General features: G+C 42.4%; 1 protein-coding gene across 7 annotated transcripts in view; it reads right to left on the reverse strand.

Moving 5' to 3' along the window:
• itsn1.L (intersectin 1 L homeolog) overlaps nucleotides 1-14,347 on the reverse strand; it is a 100,778-nt gene that overhangs the window by 85,351 nt on the left and 1,080 nt on the right.

Consider the following 14,347-nt stretch of genomic DNA (forward strand, 5'->3'; position numbering starts at 1 on the left):
GCAGAGGTCCGTTGAATTTTCAGGTCGGAACCATTTGATCGAATATTGGACATTCAAATTTTTTCATAATTAACCTTCCAGCCGAACTATGAGTATATTCGAGTTAAAAAAAATAAAATAAAAACATTCACATGAATTTGAAATTCGGCCTTTGATAAATGGGCCTCTTAATATTACTAGACATAGGCCTGAAGATAGATGAAGTGCCAAAGCGTTTCCGAATTCTCACAGTCATAAAATTCAGTAAAACTGGGCGTAAAGCAGCAACTCTTTTATTAGTCAGTGTTTTCTGTAGTAAAAGCCATTCACCAGAAGGGAGTCAGTAGTTCAGCAACAGGAAAGGGAAGGACGAGTGAAGACGAGCACATTCAGCAAAACTCCCACTGTCTTACACGGCAGAACATTTGGTCACGGCTAAAAATACGGATTTGTCAGAATCAGAGAACTGCGTTTCTCTTAACAAAATGTGTTCGTTGCTTTTAAATAATTGTATGAAGTCCAGAGCCAATGAATTGCTGCAAACACTGAGCTACAGCTCCTATAATTTGGGAAACAAAGCAAACCAGCTGTTAATATCCCATTAGAGTTTCCCTGATTACTTTCTCTTTAATCCACACCTCAGTGAGTGCTCGGAATTAGAACGATTTTCTTGACTATTTGCACATTCTCTGCCTTCAAAGCTTTCTTGCTAGAAATGGCTTTAAAATACTTTACTAAGGAACCCAGGTTACTCTAGCTGGAAAGTATATAAAGTAACTGTATAATGAACAGTTGGGAAACGTTAAAGCAAATATTGCAGCTTTATCAGGTTGATCAGAATAATGAGAAAAAATGCTTTGCTTTAGGGCTAGGCCACACGGGAAGATTTCAGGGAGATTAGTTACCTGGCAACTAATCGCCGCGTCTAATCTCCCTAAAGGGCTCTCTGGTATCTCGCACCCGCTAGCGCTAAAGTCGCCTGCGCCTATTCACACGCGGCAACGCGTTTTTCAAAGTAGCTGAAATTGCCTCGCGAGGCAATTTAGAGCGGCTTTGAAAAACATATCGCCGCGTGTGAACAGGCGCAGGCGACTTTAGCGCTAGCGGGTGCGAGATACCAGCCAGCCATACATTTTAAATAGCAACTATGCATTGATTTGAATAAGAGACTGGAATAAAGCTGGCCAAAGACGCAAAGATCCGATCGTACGAATCATCTTACGATCGGACTTCCCCATCTCCCGACCCGCCACTTACCATTCCGATCAAATAAATCTGAAAAGTCTATGGCCAGCTTAAGAATAGGAGAGGCCTGAATAGAAAAGATGAGTAATAGTACAAATAACAATAAATTTGGAGCCTTACAGAGCATTTGTTTTTAAGAAAGGGTCAGTGACCCCTATTTGAAAGCTGGAAAGAGTCAGGATAAGATGGCAAATAATTAAAACACTAACAAACCATGCAATATTCCCAAACACGTCAGACAGATGTTGGAGAAGATGTAAGCAGCGAGGCACACTGGCACGTGTGATGTGGTACTGCCCAAAAATCACTCCATATTGGGAGAACATATCAGCACTTCTACGTAAAGTACTCTTTTGCGACATAACATTAGACCCCTGGATATTCGTTTTGGGCAAACCCCACACTAACAACACCAAAGCAGAGCAAAAATGAATGAACCATATACTCACAGCAACAAGGAGACTCGTATGCTCAAAATGGAAACAGAGAGGGGTCTATACGATGAACGAAGTCCAAGATAAAGTAGAAGAGGTGCGGAGAATGGAATATATGTCAGCAGTACATCTGCCCACATATGACAAAATATTGGCGAATTGGGTATACCATTTCCCCAACATCAGTTGATTGATATAAAGACCCAATGAGTGGAACTTTATTCTCAATATGCAGCTCGAAAGAGAATGGAAGACTGGGTGCTAGATTACCTGATTAAGACCCCAACCTTTACAGACTCCATTAAAGTTAAACTGATAAAGTCCATTTGGTAATGACGCCTTGTACCCCCATTCCACGAGGCAATGTTTTGTACTACTGCACCTTGTGTAATTCTGCGATATTCCATAGCACCCGAATAACCCCTTCCACATTTTTTTTCTTTGTATTTTTTACCTTTTATTGCTCTTTGCTTTCTCTTAAAAAAACAATAAAAACACTAACAAAAAAAAATAAAGAAAACCAATTGAAAAGTTGCTTTGAGTCAGCCATTCTCTAATGTACTAAAAGTAAGCTTAAAGGTGAACCACTGCTTTAAGGGGGATACAAGAACTATGTAAAATTATGTATATATGTATGTACGTACTTTATTTACAGGCAGGTTTTATATAGACCTAAAAGGTTGACAAGGGCCATTCCAGCTAGGGATGCACCGAATCCAGCCTTTTTCAGCAGGATTCGGATTTGGTTGAATCCTTCCGCCAGGCCAATCTGAATCCCGGGTGGGAAATCGCGGGACTTTTTGTCACAAAACAAGGAAGTTAAAAATTATTTCACCTTCCCACCCCTAATTTACATATGCAAATTTGAATTCGGTACGGTATTCGGCCGAATCTTTTGCAAAGGATTCAGGGGTTCGGCCGTATCCAAAATAGTGGATTCGGTGCATCCCTAATTTCAACCTAACTTACTGTTCATTATAGCTCCTAAAATCTACCTCCAGGAGCCGTTTTCCTAAACTGTACACACTGTGAAATAACTAATTAAAGCTTCATAATATCAACGTATTCAGATTACAGATACACAAAGGATGTACAATTATTTTACAAAGGTACTATAATCAGAAATAAAAAATTACAACTGAAATAGCTTTGGAGAAATGTATTTAGAAGTATCCTTTATGTCAGCAATGTTATGTAGTCATCTACGGAGATCGTTCATTTCCATGAGGGTCTGTCTCGGTGGAGCTTGCAATTAGAGGCCCCCTTCACATTCACACTAGGGTCGGTTTCATCTGGAGTCAATTAAATGCCTGGTTTTGGAGTGCAGGAGGAAACTGTAAGAGGAACCCACACAGACACATGGAGAACATAAAACTGTTTGCAAAATCCTACTCAAGATCCCTGTTCTGAAAGGCAGCAGTTCTACCCACTGAGCCAATGGGCCTCAATTAATTAAAGCAGCAGATCACCGTTAAATTTAATTGTATCATGTTCTAGACGATGATATTCTGCGACAATTTGCAATTGGTCTTCATTTTTTGATGGTTTTTATTATTTAGATTTTTGCTGGTTGCCAGGGTCCAATTTACCCCAGCAACCAGGAAGTGTTTTTAATGAGAGACCATGATGTGACTCGGCAAATGCATCCGAATAAGAAAAACTCTGGGGGGAATAAAACTGCGTTTGCGTGTAGCCTATACAACTCATATAACTTGTGTGTCATGATAGCAACGGTCAGTTTTTATATTCATTTAATTTAGGCAAGCTAAAGGTTGGTTGTCAGATTATCAAGCAGGTATGAAAGTTATAGAAGGATTAAGAATAAGAGAGACAATGGCAAAAATCGGCAAATAACTTGCACTCTTAAGCATCACCTACACTTTCCTTTTCTTCGGGACAGTCTTTCTGCCTCATTAACCTCCGATTTCCATGAGAATCCCCCCCCCCCCCGGGTGCCTGTGATGTGGCCTTCCTTTCATTCAGTGCTTGCCAAGATAGCCCTGCACTTTAGGGAGACATCAATAGAAAATGCATTTATTCCAGGCAGAATTAAGTAATGACTAGAGCATTAACAATGTTTTTGTCTTTGCGGTTACATTTCAAACACTGCTAATCCCTCTTAACATCCTCCATCGCACCACTAACTGTGCCAGTAACTGTGCCAGTAATGTAGGGCAGGAGTTCACGCTGGTGAATACAGTGGGTCTGTGCAGCTAAAGAGAGAATTATACTGAACTGCTTAACTACCGACGGCTACATCTGCCCACTGCTTGTATCAGACATGCACTGGGCTATACACACTATTGATGTGCGGGCCAGGGATACCTGGGGGATCCGCGGGTCCAGGCTGACCTTGCACCCCCCTTTTCGGGTCGCGGGTTGAGCTAGAGTCCTGCTCGGAACCAATTTCTAAGACGCGGACGCGACCCTGCAGCCCGCAAACCCGAATCGCAACCCTCATATTTACCCACTTTGCTACCCGCAACTGCCTTATCCGCAACCCGACCCGCAACCTTCTGACCACCATAAAACAGGAAGTGATGGTGCTGCAAACCAGAAGTGACGTCATGAAAAGTGGGCAGGGACAGAAAAGATTTGTAAAAAAAACGTTAAAAGGTGTAAAATAGACAATATTACATAAGATAAGAAATTTAGATGAGACCCGCAACCCGACCCGCAGGTACACCCACACCTGAAAATCCTCCCCTCCGTAGTGTGCCCGCTTTTTTTGCGGGTAACCCCCGGTTACCCGACCCACTGCAGGACTCTGGGTTGAGCTCCTTAAAAATGCCGGCTTCAGACTTCCGGGTTGAACTTTTATAGACGCGAGCCCCGCCCCTTTTGTGACATCATTGGCGGGGTGGGTTGGCATTGGTCTATAAAAGGAGCCCAGAAGTCAGGCTCAGGCGGTTGCGGGTCAGGAAAATCCCGACCCGCACATCACTAATACACACACAATAACCACTGCCGATGGTTAGGCACCAGATAGACCCCCTACATGTACTTCTTACAGCCATTTACATGGCACATGAAATCCGATTCAATAAACGTATGGGATCTGTTATCCAGAATGCTCAAGACTGAGGGCTTTCCGAATAACGATATCTCTGCAACTTGGATCTTCATACTTTACGGGGCAGATTTATCAAAATGTGAGAATAGAAAGAACTCACCCAGAAAAACCTCACTCACTTTTAATTCATTCCTATGGGATTTTTAAAATCGTTTTTAATCGAAGGAGTTTATCACTTGATAAATATGCTTTAAAAAAATCCCATAGGAATGAAAAGAAAGCCGTTGAGTTTTTCTGTGCTGACTCTAATCTTACACTTTGATAAATCTGCACCTTAAAGAGGTGGTTCACCTTTAAAGTAACTTTTGTGTTATAGAAAGGCCAATTCTAAGCAACTTTTCAAATGGTTTTCATTATTTATTTTTTATAGTTATTTACCTTTTTCTTGTCACGGACTCCCTTCTAAAAAACAAATGCTCTGTAAGGTTACAAATGTATTGTATACTTTTTATTACTGATCCTTATATTCATCCCCTCTCCTATTCGTATTTCAGTCTCTTATTCAAATAAATGTATGGTTGCTAGGGTCATTTGGACATTAGTTACCAGATTGCTTAAGATGCAAATTGAAGAGCTGCTGAATAAAAAGCTAAATAACTCAAAAACCTTCAATAATAAAAAATGACAACCAATTGCAAATTAGCTCAGAATATCCCTCTCTACATCATACTAAAAGTTATCTCGCAGGTGAACAACCCCTTTAAACAAAATATATGGAACTGACCCCAACTGGAGATAGCCAAAACCATGGCCAACGATCAACTAAAAATGCCACGGTCAGACAGCAGAGGGAGGAAACCAATGAGTCCGGTTATACGAGGTAGAAGAGAAGATTACAATTATTGCTCAAAACATACATTAAACACAGCATCATGTTATTCTTATTAGTCAGTGGAGAATGCAATATTCTTAGCTTAGCGTGACCTTGAGAGATTCTGCAGTTGGTTCTCTTTGCTTTATCCAGCTGCTTCCCATACAGAGAAATTAATCATTTTCTCAGGCTAATCCATTCACATCTTGTAAGCAATCTCCCTTGGATCCCACCATACTGGAATTACGGTACAAGGCCAGCTTGGCTTTACACTAGTCTCTCAATAGAGAACAGTTTCCACACATCCTGGACGATGATCAGCGAGACTGTGAGCCAACCTACCCAGAGACTGTGAGCCAAGCTACCATGCAATCACTAAATGTATGGAATCAGTGGCCAGACCAGAAAGGTGCAAGCAATTGACCAGCAGAATTTTGCACTGAAATCTGATTCTCTAAAGAGCAAACAGATTTTTTTACATTTAATTTTGAAATCCGACATGGGGCTAGACATATTTTAAGTTTCCCAGTTGCCTCCAGTCTTGTGACTTGTGCTCTGAAACTTCAGTCACTTTACTGCTGTACTGCAAGTTGGAGTGATATCACCCTCCTCCTCCCGCCTCCCCCCCCAACCCAGCAGCAGAACAATCGGAAGGTAACCAGTTAGCAGATCTGAGAACAGCACGCAATAGTAAAATCCAAGTCCCACTTGGACACAGTTACATTGAGTAGGAGAAACAACAGCCTGCCAGAAAGCAGTTCCATCCTTAAGTGCTGGCTCTTTCTGAAAGCACATGACCAGGCAAAATGACCTGAGATGGCATCTACACACCAATATTACAACTAAAAAAAAAAAAAAAAATACACTTGCTGGTTCGGGAATGTAATATTATATTGTAGAGTGAATTATTTGAAGTGTAATTTAGAAATAAAAACGACATCATACAAATCATGACAGAATCCCTTTAAGTCAACATAGTCATGGGTCAGATACATCTCTCCATCTCCAATGACAATGATAAAAATATTAAACTGTATTTCAGAAGTTGGATGGGAAATTGTACAATTGTTGCTCTAGCCTCTCCAACAAAAATGGCAGGAACTGCAAGGGGAGGGTGCAAGTAGTAGCAGACAGGTGGAGCATGGAGAATTTTGTCCACTGATTATCTTCTTCCAACTGCAATTACATTATTATTACAGGTACGGCAAATATTATCCAGAATGCTCGGGACCCATTATCCAGAATGCCCAGGACCCATTATCCAGAAAACTCGGGGACCTGGGGGTTTTCGATTAACAGACCTTTCCATAATTTGGATCTCTATACCTTAAAGGGATACTGTCATGGGAAAAAAAAAATTTCAAAATGAATCAGTTAATAGTGCTGCTCCAGCAGAATTCTAAGGGCTAGTCCACACGGGGAGATAGCGACGCGTTTGCGGTCGCGGCAACAAAGCGCCGCGACAGTCGCCGCGACCGGCGCAGGCGACAGTTTTGTATGGGCGCCTATGTAAAAACGCCTGTGCTAACCACACGAGGCGATGCGCTTTTCAACAGTCGCCTGAAAATGCCTCGCCAGGCTTTTTCAGGCGACTGTTGAAAAGCGCATCGCCTCGTGTGGTTAGCACAGGCGTTTTACATAGGCGCCCATACAAAACTGTCGCCTGCGCCGGTCGCGGCGACTGTCGCGGCGCTTTGCCGCCGCGACCGCAAACGCGTCGCTATCTCCCCGTGTGGACTAGCCCTTAACTGAAATCCATTTCTCAAAAGAGCAAACAGATTTTTTTATATTCAGTTTTGAAATCTGACATGGGGCTAGACATTTTTTAAATTTCCCAGCTGCCCCTGGTCATGTGACTTGTGCCTGCACTTTAGGAGAGAAATGCTTTTTGGCAGGCTGCTGTTTTTCCTTCTCAATGTAACTGAATGTGTCTCAGTGAGACATGGGTTTTTACTATTGAGTGCTGTTCTTAGATCTACCAGGCAGCTGTTATCTTGTGTTAGGGAGCTGTTATCTGGTTACCTTCCTATTGTTCTTTTGTTTGGCTGCTGGGGGGAAAAAGGGAGGGGTGATATCACTTCAACTTGCAGTACAGCAGTAAAGAATGATTGAAGTTTATCAGAGCACAAGTCACATGACTTGGGGCAGCTGGGAAATTGACAATATGTCTAGCCCCATGTCAGATTTATGATTGAATATAAAAAAATCTATTTGCCCTTTTGAGAAATGGATGTCAGTGCAGAATTCTGCTGTAGCAGCACTATTCAATATACTAATTCATTTTGGAAATTTTTTTTTCCCATGACAGTATCCCTTTAAATATAACCATGAAAACATTGAATAAACCCAACAGGCTGGTTTTATTTTATCTTAGTTGGGATCAAGTACAAGGTACCATTTTATTATTACAGAGAAAAAGGAAATAATTTTTAAAAATGTGGGTTATTTAGATAAAATGGAGTCTATGGGAGACAGCTATTCTGTAATTCGGGGGTTTCTGGATAATGGATCACATACCTGTAATGATTTTCACCAATTATCACTTAAGGTGGATATTAAGTCTTGAGTCTATGGGAGACAGACTTTCTGTAATTTAGATCATTCTGTATAATTGATAATGGATCCCATACCTGTACAATCATTTAAAGAGCACCAACATATTCTGCAGCTCTGCACACAAGGGTACATGGCATAATGAGCACAAGGGCTTACTATCTAAAGAGTGCACCTGTGGTTCATGGTGATTTTCATTGCGCAATTTCGTCTGCAGTTCCAGCTGAATAATCACAATAGTAACCACAGCTATCACTGCGAGTATGAGCCATTAGACCTGAATCTTAAAACCTCTCAGCTGTTAAGAGCCAGAATCCACACAAATCTGTTTAATCAAGAACATTCTTTTCTGTTTAGACACAAAGCTTTTGTGCACTGTCTACACTAGGCTTGGGAATGGACAAAATTAATGTTTGGCCAAACCAACCTGTTTGAGGGGACGGAATACATTTCGAGGTTTAAAAAAAAAAAAGTATATAATATCTTTAGAATATAATCTCTATAATAACTTTAGCAGCCACCACACACTGGTTTAAGAATTACAATATAAATAAAGAATTAGGAGCAATGTGTAATATATAACACGCGTCCGTCGAAGAAAGGAAGAAACAGATCAGCCAGTGGATAAATAACCAGTGCCCATCCCCTTAGCAACAGTAAGATTTTCAAGGATCAGCACAAACTCAATTTTCTGCCGTTGGAGGGCTCGTCCCTTTTATTAGATCACTAATAGTATCAACGTATATATATCCTTCATCAGGATACAGAATCAAGTGCACCATCCCAAAAAATTGAGTGTGTGTAGATCCATGGAAATCTTACGGTTGCTAAGGGACCTAGTCAGGCCATCAGAGGGCTAGCAACATCAGTGCAGTCAGTGCAGTAAGTATTGCAGGAGTGCGGTGGATTCATCACAGTGCCCATCCCCTGGCATTCTAACCAACAGTACCCTGGTTGGGTCCATAGGACAAAGTTTAAATTAGGGATGCACCGAATCCAGGATTCGGTTCGGGATTCAGCCAGGATTCTGCCTTTTTCAGCAAGATTCGTATTTAGCTGAATCCTTCTGCCCAGCCGAACCAAATCCAAATTTGCATATGCAAATTAGGGTCAGGTAGGGAAATTGCGTGACTTTTTGTCACAAAACAAGGAAGTAAAAAATGTTTTCCCCTTCCCACCACTAATTTGCATATGCAAATTAGGATTCAGAATGCGGCCGAATCTTTTGCGAAGGATTCGGGGGTTTGGCCGAATACAAAATAGTGGATTTGGTGCATCCCTAGTTTAAACATTTCTTAACCTGCATTGGTAAGTTTAATTAGAAGGAGTTCAGACTTCATACTGTTTTTAGCCAATATGTTGCAAGGCTGCTGTAATAAAAATAATAAAATACTCTGAAGAATGAGTCTGCAATGGTTACACATACAGCCTCTAGAAATAGAGCCAGAATTTCCCCACACATGGAATGCTGCTCTGCAACTACAGGTGATACATTGCTGACCCCGCTATAGATATTTGTGCCTCCTAAGAACAGTAAAAGGGAAGCCTCTTCCCCAAGGCTTATAAAAATCTTAACATTTCTGTGGGTGTTAAAACATGCTATTTCATAGGAAAGCAGCCTCTTCCTTGTGCTTCTCAGACAGGCCAAGAAATATGTCTGACCCATAACTCATGTACAGCTACAGATGTTTCCTTCTTAAACACACAGCACCTAAACTATGATGTGCTTTTGTCCTCTATAAAACAGCAGGAGTTGCCATAGTTTACATATCTAGGGTCCAGTACCCCGAAAACAAACACTCTGCACGTTGGACTCACAGATAAAATGGAGAAATTATGCCGTTTAGATGGTAATCCCAGCTATGGACAGCACTTTTACAGCTACACTACCAGCCTCAAAGATTCCTTGGTTATGGACAACAAAGCAGCAGTCCTGCCTTGTTTTGTGGCAGATATTGGAGTCCTGCAGCAGGTCAGGTACCGTACCATGCGGGTTATAGACACGGTTCTGCGGGTCTTCTCAATAGAGATTTTTTACTTCTCTTCTCTGATCCCGCCTACTTCCGATGATGTCACTTCCGGTTTACAACAGCACTTCCTGATTCTTGATGGTCAGCGGGTAAGAATGCAGGTTGCGGGTACAGGTTCCAAAAAATGGACCCACGCAGGACTCTAGCAGATACTACAAATCAAAAGGAAACTTTGGGCGACTTCGGAAAACTAACCGCTCAAAGATCTGCAGCGGGTTGGGTACTCGTGGGTTACCCGCAAAAACCTGCTGTACCATTCGGGGTTGGGATAGAAGTTCTGGGTGCGGGTATAGACGCGGGTCGGGCCGCGGGTCTTCTCAATAGTGATATTAACTCCTTTTTTTTCTGGCCATGTCTACTTCCGATGATGTCACTTCCGGTTTACAATGACAGCACTTCCTGATTCTTGATGGTCAGTGGGTTGCGGGTCCGGTTTGCGGATAAGGTACTTGCGGGTTGTGTATCGGGTCCAAGCGGGTAAGAATGTGGGTTGCAGATTGCAGGTATGGGTCCCAAAAAATGGACCAGCGCAGGACTCTATTCCAAGTGCCATCCCGCCGGTAATTTACATTCTAGCCGGCTGGGAAGGCAGTTCGGGGAGATTAATTGACCAAAAGAAGAGGAGATTTCGGGGTGACTAATCTCCATGAATCGGAGCGTGTGTCCCTGCCCTTAAAATAAAGATATTTTATGGCGACAGAGTAATAAGTAATAACTCACTAAAGGAAAAAAAAACTATTACATTCTAACAACAGGATGGAGCAACCTACTTTTTTTTTTTTGTATTTCTTCGTCTGTCCCTGCCGATTGCCAAAACGTTGGAACGTGAACGGATAGCAGCGGGATTCATTTCGAAATATGACCGTACAATCATCTCTAATGTTGGTAGTACACCAAATTACTCAGCAGAGCCAACAGCAATGAAAGGACAAGCGATGAATGAATAGGAGAACAAGCACAAGAACAGGGTGGGTCGTTCACTCACAGAGGATCCCTTCATAGTGAGAATAAGAAAGTGTACGGAGCACAGATACCCCGAATGCTCTGAAACATTAGCTGCTTGCATCACAGCTCCTAATCCAACGTTACACATTATCCGTAGGAAAGCCCCCCGACTGCACATCAATAAATATGGACGGAAGCAAGTGGTGACCCACAAATGTGTCCAATCATTTGCATCAAGGATTAACAAAATAAGAATGAAAGAAGGGGCAATGTCCAGTGATGCAAAACTATATTGTGCTGAAATCATAATTTATAAACCATCAGAAGCTTTTATAGCAGTGGGGAAACACCAGTAAAACGGAACCTGGTCACAAGAGCTTACAGTTTACAGTTGAAGAATTCCTAAGCGCAAGCCTTCCAGCTGCAGTATCCTACAATGACTTAAAGGGGTAGTTCACCTTTAAAGGGATACTGCCATTGGAAAACATGTTTTCTCCCCCAAAACGCATCAGTTAATAGTGCTGCTCCAGCAGACTTCTGTACTGAAATCCATTTCTCAAAAGAGCAAACGGATTTTTTTATATTAAAAAATTATATTGAAATCTGACATGGGGCTAGAAATATTGTCAGTTTCCCAGCTGCCCTCAGTCATGTGACTTATGCCTGCACTTTAGGATGGAACTACTTTCTTCTACTTAAAGAAATTGAATCAGTCTCAGTGGGACTTGGCTTTTACTATGGAGTGTTGTTCTTAGATCTACCAGGGAGCTGTTATCTTGTGTTAGGGAGCTGCTATCTGTTTACCTTCCCATTGTTCTTTTGTTTGGCTGCTGGGGAGGGGGGTGATATCACTCCAACTTACATTACAGTCGTAAAGAATGACTGAAGTTTATCAGAGCACAAGTCACATGACTGGGGGCAGCTGGGAAACTGACAATGTTTTCCCATGACAGTATCTTTTAGCATGTTATAGAATGGTCAGTTCCAAGAAACTTTTCAACCGATCTTCATTATTTATTTTTTATAGTTTTTCAAGTATTTGCCATCTTCTTCTGACTCTTTCCAGCTTTCAAATGGGGGTCACTGACCCCATCTCAAAACAAATGGTCTGTAAGGCTATAAATGTATTGTTATTCCTACTTTCTATTCAATCAATCAATCAATCAATGCATGGTTGCTAGGGTAATTTGGACCATAGCAACTAGACTGCTGAAACTGCAGAGCTGCTGATTAAAAAACGAAATAACTCAAAAACCACAAATAATGGGAAAAAAAATGAAAACCAATTGCAAATTGTCTCAGAATATCACTCTCTACATTATACTAAAGTTAATTTAAAGGTGCACCACCCCTTTCAAATCATTAAAAGTGCTGGGATTCAACAACAGCAGGGAAGCTACAGAGCACCATACACATTGATCCACTGGAGCACCACTGCTTTAGCTGTTGGATGGATGGATGGATATATAAACAGACAGACAGACACATGAAAAATAGGTCACTGCTTCCAAATTTAATCTGGAGAAGGAAAATGTAAAATGAAGTTACTAAAATACAAGTCCAAGTAAAATACATTTTATAATTCCAAGTCAATGTCTCAATATTGGAGGTTTTTTTTAAAGACCCAGATAAAGGTCCTTTAGGTGCCTCGGGTCAATAAAAACTTATTTTGTTATTTGCAGTTATTAAAGACTATCTCTGCCCAAAAAATGATTATCGTTTAAGTCAACCGTTCCCAATACAGGTATGGCATCTGTTATCTGGAAACCCTTTATCCACAAAGCTTTGAACCATAGAAAGGCCATCTCCCCAAGACTCCATTATTAATGGTTTTCTAGTAGAATTAAGGTATCAAGATCAAAGTTACGGAAAGATCCATTATCCGGAAAACCCCAGGTCCTGAACTTTCTAGATTTTAATACCTTAAATGTTACAAAGTTCAATGGTTGTAAAGTTATGAGTAAATGTAATTGCTGCTGAAAGCAAACATTTCTTTTCCCTTTCCTGCTGTCTGGTTCCAACTCATGAAACAATGTAGCAGAGATCAGTTCTCTACTACATTAATTTGGGAGTCAGAAAAGAAGAGCAAGACATATAAACAGGTTTTTATAGTGGTTCCATTTACAGGGAACTTTACAAAAAACTTTAAAAAAAATGTATATTGCTTAGAATGACATTGTATTTTGGGTGGAGACCCTTGTAAGACCACAGACTTCTCTCATTTTCTCCAGTGTATACAGGGACAATGTGCTGTATTCAGGGAGAATGCTCCCTTTGCCTTTCCTCCCCTCTCTCTGCTTCTCTTCTGCTCCCCTCTCTCTGCTTCTCTTCTGCTCCCTTCTCTCTGCTTCTCTTCTGCTCCCTTCTCTCTGCTTCTCTTCTGCTCCCCTCTCTCTGCTTCACTTCTGCTCCCCTCTCTCTGCTTCACTTCTGCTCCCCTCTCTCTGCTTCTCTTCTGCTCCCCTCCTGCTCCCCTCTGTCTCTGCTCCTCTTCTGCTCCCCTCTCTCTCTGCTTCTCTTCTGCTCCCCTCTCTCTCTGCTTCTCTTCTGCTCCCCTCTCTCTCTGCTTCTCTTCTGCTCCCCTCTCGCTCTGCTTCTCTTCTGCTCCCCTCTCGCTCTGCTTCTCTTCTGCTCCCCTCTCGCTCTGCTTCTCTTCTGCTCCCCTCTCGCTCTGCTTCTCTTCTGCTCCCCTCTCGCTCTGCTTCTCTTCTGCTCCCCTCTCTCTCTGCTTCTCTTCTGCTCCCCTCTCTCTCTGCTTCTCTTCTGCTCCCCTCTTCTGCTCCACTCGCTCTGCTTCTCTTCTGCTCCCCTCTCGCTCTGCTTCTCTTCTGCTCCCCTCTCTCTCTGCTTCTCTTCTGCTCCCCTCTCTCTCTGCTTCTCTTCTGCTCCCCTCTCTCTCTGCTTCTCTTCTGCTCCCCTCTCTCTCTGCTTCTCTTCTGCTCCCCTCTCTCTCTGCTTCTCTTCTGCTCCCCTCTCTCTCTGCTTCTCTTCTGCTCCCCTCTCTCTCTGCTTCTCTTCTGCTCCCCTCTTCTGCTCCACTCGCTCTGCTTCTCTTGCTCTGCTTCTCTTCTGCTCCCCTCGCTCTGCTTCTCTTCTGCTCCCCTCGCTCTGCTTCTCTTCTGCTCCCCTCGCTCTGCTTCTCTTCTGCTCCCCTCGCTCTGCTTCTCTTCTGCTCCCCTCGCTCTGCTTCTCTCCTGCTCCCCTCGCTCTGCTTCTCTCCTGCTCCCCTCGCTCTGCTTCTCTCCTGCTCCCCTCGCTCTGCTTCTCTCCTGCTCCC

This window comes from Xenopus laevis, chromosome 2L (genome assembly GCF_017654675.1).
Source record: "Xenopus laevis strain J_2021 chromosome 2L, Xenopus_laevis_v10.1, whole genome shotgun sequence".
In the NCBI taxonomy this organism is placed as follows: domain Eukaryota; kingdom Metazoa; phylum Chordata; class Amphibia; order Anura; family Pipidae; genus Xenopus; species Xenopus laevis.